Genomic DNA, 7,070 nt, shown 5'->3' with positions numbered 1-7,070 from the left:
GGAATAAAACATGCCTAGTGCTATCTTGTTTGTGGAGTAAAACCTGTCTAGTCCTATCTTGTTTGTGGAATAAAACATGCCTAGTGCTATCTTGTTTGTGGAGTAAAACCTGTCTAGTCCTATCTTGTTTGTGGAATAAAACATGCCTAGTGCTATCTTGTTTGTGGAGTAAAACCTGTCTAGTCCTATCTTGTTTGTGGAATAAAACATGCCTAGTGCTATCTTGTTTGTGGAGTAAAACCTGTCTAGTCCTATCTTGTTTGTGGAATAAAACATGCCTAGTGCTATCTTGTTTGTGGAGTAAAACCTGTCTAGTCCTATCTTGTTTGTGGAATAAAACATGCCTAGTGCTATCTTGTTTGTGGAGTAAAACCTGTCTAGTCCTATCTTGTTTGTGGAATAAAACATGCCTAGTGCTATCTTGTTTGTGGAGTAAAACCTGTCTAGTCCTGTCTTGTTTGTGGAATAAAACATGTCTAGTCCTATCTTGTTTGTGGAGTAAAACCTGTCTAGTCCTATCTTGTTTGTGGAGTAAAACATGCCTAGTCCTATCTTGTTTGTGGAGTAAAACATGTCTAGTCCTATCTTGTTTGTGGAGTAAAATCTGTCTAGTCCTATCTTGTTTGTGGAGTAAAACCTGTCTAGTTCTATCTTGTTTGTGGAGTAAAACCTGTCTAGTCCTATCTATTTTGTGGAGTAAAACATGTTTAGTCCTATCTTGTTTGTGGAGTAAAACCTGTCTAGTCCTATCTTGCTTGTGGAGTAAACCTGTCTAGTCCTTTTTTGTTTGTGGAGTAAAACCTGTCTAGTCCTTTATTGTTTGTGGAGTAAAACATGTTTAGTCCTTTATTGTTTGTGGGGTTAAACCTGTCTAGTCCTATCTTGTTTGTGGAATTAAAACTGTCTAGTCCTATATGCACGTAAAATGCAAAAGATTTTCGCAATCATAGAGTCACTTTTTCCTTATTCATGAGGTTGACGTCAGTCACGTGCCAAAACATGTGGTGTTGATTTGCGGACGTTTACATCATGAGTATAAAAAATGTGTCTCTATCACAATAACCCTAACCATATTAATACAACGTTCTTTGATGGCGGAAAAATTGAAATATTTTTATTTATATATTGTATTGACAAGCAAATACCTGTATCAAACATTTTATCAGATCTGTCATCAGAATGCTATATCTAGCTATGGAACTTCCGTGGCTGCTGTGAATATAATTCTGTTCACTTTATCTTAGATAGTTTGAAATTGGCATATACATGTAAACAGAACGTGCCTGACTAGCAACAGACGGCATGGCGTGTCTCACAAGTGGTCGAAGACACGGAATTCTATTGTTGTTTGGGGCTTACTATTATTGAGTCTTCATTATTTGTTGATGGAGATACGATTGTCTAGTGGTAAGACGCCGGGCTTGTGACCGAAGGGTTGCGGGTTCGAGTCGCGACACGGCACTGTGTTGTATCCTTGAGCAAGATACTTTACTCCGCTTGTTCCAGTCTACTCAGCTGTAAATGAGTACGTGGTTGGGCAGTGCTAAAATTGTTGAATTCTAGATGTGAGTGCTGAAATGGCAGCACTGGCTGTATGCTCCCCAACGAGTTGAGAAAGATATTGGCTGGTTGCAAAGGTCCTTAAAACCATGGATAATAATTTGTGAACCGCTTTGAGGCGGTCTACGAACTAGGTTGTGATAAAGCGGTATATAAGAACCTCAAACTATTATTAATATTATGTTGTCGTTATTGATTTCCCGTTGTTTCTATCATTGCCTATATTGATTTCCTTTTCTTTCCTATTGATGCTATGGCATCACCTTGATGAACTCTAATAAAATTAGAAAACTAATCGGTACATCTCTCTGTGGCCAGGAGGCCATTCCACTTTACCATCAGGCTGTCATGTATTATTTCAAACGTGCACACACATCAGCGAGGATAACAGTTTGCCATTTTCGATTATTATTCATGGGAAAACTTGAAATTGTCAAATTACTTCCAGCTTAAGTTGTACACAAACGACACTTAGTTATTTAAAAAAAATATATATATATATATAAATAATTTTGATTTTTTTGTTTACTGATTTCAAGCATTCGAGTTCGAAATGTGTTAATACCGAAGGTAACGCCGTGCCAGTAAACGTAGCAGTGTCGTTTATAATACCCACCTACGTCGTAATGACACACTATTGGTCACCACTGATGACGAATACATGTCCGAGCGGGGACAGTAACGTAAACTCTCAGCCGAACGCCTCAGGTTAACACATACACATGTGTGTGAAGCATTTATCAATATGACGTTACAGTTCCTCACCTGTGGCGCTAGAATACATAATAAATGTTTCCGGGTTTGTCAATGATTCATCGACACACCTGTACAGGGCCTTCACACATCACCTTTTGTTTTGGTTAATATTGTGTAAATGCTGGATGTTACTCCGTAGTACTTCCAGCTAGCCAGTTTACGATTCTGAATCATCTTCTGTTTTCCGATGTTATAACGGTTCGAGGTGTCTGATATGTTACACTGCTGCTGTTACAGACTGGGCAGCTCTTCGTAGGAGTTTCTCAAGTGTGTCTATGTCCTTACACTGCTGTCTCTGCTGTAGTCTGCTGTACTTTCTCAAGTGTGTGTATGTTCTTACACTGCTGTCTCTAGTGTAGTCTGCTGTACTTTCTCAAGTGTGTGTATGTCCTTACACTGCTGTCTCTTCTGTATCTCAAGTGTGGGTATGTCCTGACACTGCTGTCTCTGCTGTAGTCTGCTGTACTTTCTCAAGTGTTGGTACGTCTTTACACTGCTGTTTCTGCTGTTTCTGCTGTACTTTCTCAAGTGTGGGTATGTCCTCACACTGCTGTAGTCTGCTGTAGTCTGCTGTACTTTCTCAAGTGTGGGTACGTCCTTACACTGCTGTCTCTGCTGTTGTCTGCTGTACTTTCTCAAGTGTGTGTATGTCCTTACACTGCTGTCTCTGCTGTAGTCTGCTGTACTTTCTCAAGTGTGGGTATGTCCTTACACTGCTGTCTCTGCTGTAGTCTGCTGTACTTTCTCAAGTGTGGGTATGTCCTTACACTGCTGTCTCTGCTGTAGTCTGCTGTACTTTCTCAAGTGTGGGTATGTCCTTACACTGCTGTCTCTGCTGTAGTCTGCTGTACTTTCTCAAGTGTGGGTATGTCCTTACACTGCTGTCTCTGCTGTAGTCTGCTGTACTTTCTCAAGTGTGGGTATGTCCTTACACTGCTGTCTCTGCTGTAGTCTGCTGTACTTTCTCAAGTGTGGGTATGTCCTTACACTGCTGTCTCTGCTGTAGTCTGCTGTACTTTCTCAAGTGTGGGTATGTCCTTACACTGCTGTCTCTGCTGTAGTCTGCTGTACTTTCTCAAGTGTGGGTATGTCCTTACACTGCTGTCTCTGCTGTAGTCTGCTGTACTTTCTCAAGTGTGGGTATGTCCTTACACTGCTGTCTCTGCTGTAGTCTGCTGTACTTTCTCAAGTGTGGGTATGTCCTTACACTGCTGTCTCTGCTGTAGTCTGCTGTACTTTCTCAAGTGTGGGTATGTCCTTACACTGCTGTCTCTGCTGTAGTCTGCTGTACTTTCTCAAGTGTGGGTATGTCCTTACACTGCTGTCTCTGCTGTAGTCTGCTGTACTTTCTCAAGTGTGGGTATGTCCTTACACTGCTGTCTCTGCTGTAGTCTGCTGTACTTTCTCAAGTGTGGGTATGTCCTTACACTGCTGTCTCTGCTGTAGTCTGCTGTACTTTCTCAAGTGTGGGTATGTCCTTACACTGCTGTCTCTGCTGTAGTCTGCTGTACTTTCTCAAGTGTGGGTATGTCCTTACACTGCTGTCTCTGCTGTAGTCTGCTGTACTTTCTCAAGTGTGGGTATGTCCTTACACTGCTGTCTCTGCTGTAGTCTGCTGTACTTTCTCAAGTGTGGGTATGTCCTTACACTGCTGTCTCTGCTGTAGTCTGCTGTACTTTCTCAAGTGTGGGTATGTCCTTACACTGCTGTCTCTGCTGTAGTCTGCTGTACTTTCTCAAGTGTGTGTATGTCCTTACACTGCTGTCTCTGCTGTATTCTGCTGTACTTTCTCAAGTGTGGGTATGTCCTTACACTGCTGTTTCTGCTGTAGTCTGCTGTACTTTCTCAAGTGTGGGTATGTCCTTACACTGCTGTCTCTGCTGTAGTCTGCTGTACTTTCTCAAGTGTGGGTATGTCCTTACACTGCTGTCTCTGCTGTAGTCTGCTGTACTTTCTCAAGTGTGGGTATGTCCTTACACTGCTGTCTCTGCTGTAGTCTGCTGTACTTTCTCAAGTGTGGGTATGTCCTTACACTGCTGTCTCTGCTGTAGTCTGCTGTACTTTCTCAAGTGTGGGTATGTCCTTACACTGCTGTCTCTGCTGTAGTCTGCTGTACTTTCTCAAGTGTGGGTATGTCCTTACACTGCTGTCTCTGCTGTAGTCTGCTGTACTTTCTCAAGTGTGGGTATGTCCTTACACTGCTGTCTCTGCTGTAGTCTGCTGTACTTTCTCAAGTGTGGGTATGTCCTTACACTGCTGTCTCTGCTGTAGTCTGCTGTACTTTCTCAAGTGTGGGTATGTCCTTACACTGCTGTCTCTGCTGTAGTCTGCTGTACTTTCTCAAGTGTGGGTATGTCCTTACACTGCTGTCTCTGCTGTAGTCTGCTGTACTTTCTCAAGTGTGGGTATGTCCTTACACTGCTGTCTCTGCTGTAGTCTGCTGTACTTTCTCAAGTGTGGGTATGTCCTTACACTGCTGTCTCTGCTGTAGTCTGCTGTACTTTCTCAAGTGTGGGTATGTCCTTACACTGCTGTCTCTGCTGTAGTCTGCTGTACTTTCTCAAGTGTGGGTATGTCCTTACACTGCTGTCTCTGCTGTAGTCTGCTGTACTTTCTCAAGTGTGGGTATGTCCTTACACTGCTGTCTCTGCTGTAGTCTGCTGTACTTTCTCAAGTGTGGGTATGTCCTTACACTGCTGTCTCTGCTGTAGTCTGCTGTACTTTCTCAAGTGTGGGTATGTCCTTACACTGCTGTCTCTGCTGTAGTCTGCTGTACTTTCTCAAGTGTGGGTATGTCCTTACACTGCTGTCTCTGCTGTAGTCTGCTGTACTTTCTCAAGTGTGGGTATGTCCTTACACTGCTGTCTCTGCTGTAGTCTGCTGTACTTTCTCAAGTGTGGGTATGTCCTTACACTGCTGTCTCTGCTGTAGTCTGCTGTACTTTCTCAAGTGTGGGTATGTCCTTACACTGCTGTCTCTGCTGTAGTCTGCTGTACTTTCTCAAGTGTGGGTATGTCCTTACACTGCTGTCTCTGCTGTAGTCTGCTGTACTTTCTCAAGTGTGGGTATGTCCTTACACTGCTGTCTCTGCTGTAGTCTGCTGTACTTTCTCAAGTGTGGGTATGTCCTTACACTGCTGTCTCTGCTGTAGTCTGCTGTACTTTCTCAAGTGTGGGTATGTCCTTACACTGCTGTCTCTGCTGTAATCTGCTGCACTTTCTCAAGTGTGGGTATGTCCTTACACTGCTGTCTCTGCTGTAATCTGCTGCACTTTCTCAAGTGTGGGTATGTCCTTACACTGCTGTCTCTGCTGTAATCTGCTGCACTTTCTCAAGTGTGTGTATGTCCTAACACTGCTGTCTCTGCTGTAATCTGCTGTACTTTCTCAAGTGTGGGTATGTCCTTACACTGCTGTTTCTGATGTAGTCTGCTCTACTTTCTCAAGTGTGTGTATGTCCTTACACCGCTGTCTCTGCTGTAGTCTGCTGTACCTTCTCAAGTGTGGGTATGTCCTTACACTGCTGTCTCTGCTGTAGTCTGCTGTACTTTCTCCGGTGTGGGTATGTCGTTTTGAAGACGGTGTCCCTGACAGTGGAGCTTTACTCTAGTGGTAACACCTGAACATCTATTGTCATGTACCTATACTGTACCATAACCTTCCAATTGCCCAATGATGGTGATGTTGATGCTAAGGCAAAACAATGCATGTTTCAGGTGGGGTACCGGAAACATACATTTTAATATTTCAAACTAAAATCCCATATTAATATTCATGAATGTTTTGTGATTCGTTTTTCATTTCTAAAATTAGCTCACAGTAGGTACATACAGGCGAACCGCTAGTCCTAACAGTTCATCAATACAGTAGGTTTACATAGGCGAACCGCTAGTCCTAACAGCTCATCAATACAGTAGGTTTACATAGGCGAACCGCTAGTCCTAACAGCTCATTGTCACATAGACGAACCGCTAGTCTTAACAACTCAACGCTTGTCTTAACAACCCCCAAATACAATAAATTTATTTACGGCCACAAGACAAAACACTAGGAACGTTAAATACCCTAGGAACACGTAAAGCACATTGCAGAGTAGGAACAGACAAGAAAAGACCCAGTGTTTCGATTGATGCAGCAGTATGTACTTGTCCTGCAGTTTCCCACCAGACTCTAATTAAAACCCAGTAATGACGGATGTTTTGTTGTAGGTACGGCCTCTATCTAAGTAAATGATCACTTGGTACACGGACTACACATTCTACTACATAACCACATGTGTTTTGCTCGTAGTGTCTTTTTTTCCTTTTTCTTGTTTTACTCGTGAGTAATTAATGACACATTGTGAGGATGAGTCTTGGTTTTTCCTCATTCTGTACTGAATTTGTCACTTTCATGATTAGTACATTCATTTCCGTTCCTCAGTGCATTCTATTACATGTATTCCCTATGGACGTCCTTGTGGTTGTTTCATCTAAGGCTTTGATTCATTCAGACTATGAATTTTCGTCCCATATGCATTGAGTATGAATCAGATTGGACTACTTACATCGGTCATGACAGTTCAAAATAGTGTCTCAAACACGTCGAGCGATTTTGCCATTTTAGTTTTCAAATTTGTAATCAATTTTCAGATGACGGCATAGCCCACCGTAAATAATTTAATACAAATACGTCCTGTGTGGTTAGGGACGTTATTGTTTATAATAAAACATATTTCAGTCTTTTTGAAGCTTTTTTTAAAACCAACTTTATTAAA

The sequence above is a fragment of the Mizuhopecten yessoensis genome, unplaced genomic scaffold (genome assembly GCF_002113885.1).
Source record: "Mizuhopecten yessoensis strain PY_sf001 unplaced genomic scaffold, ASM211388v2 scaffold10097, whole genome shotgun sequence".
Classification (NCBI taxonomy): domain Eukaryota; kingdom Metazoa; phylum Mollusca; class Bivalvia; order Pectinida; family Pectinidae; genus Mizuhopecten; species Mizuhopecten yessoensis.
Note: the sequence above shows the minus strand (reverse complement) of the source record.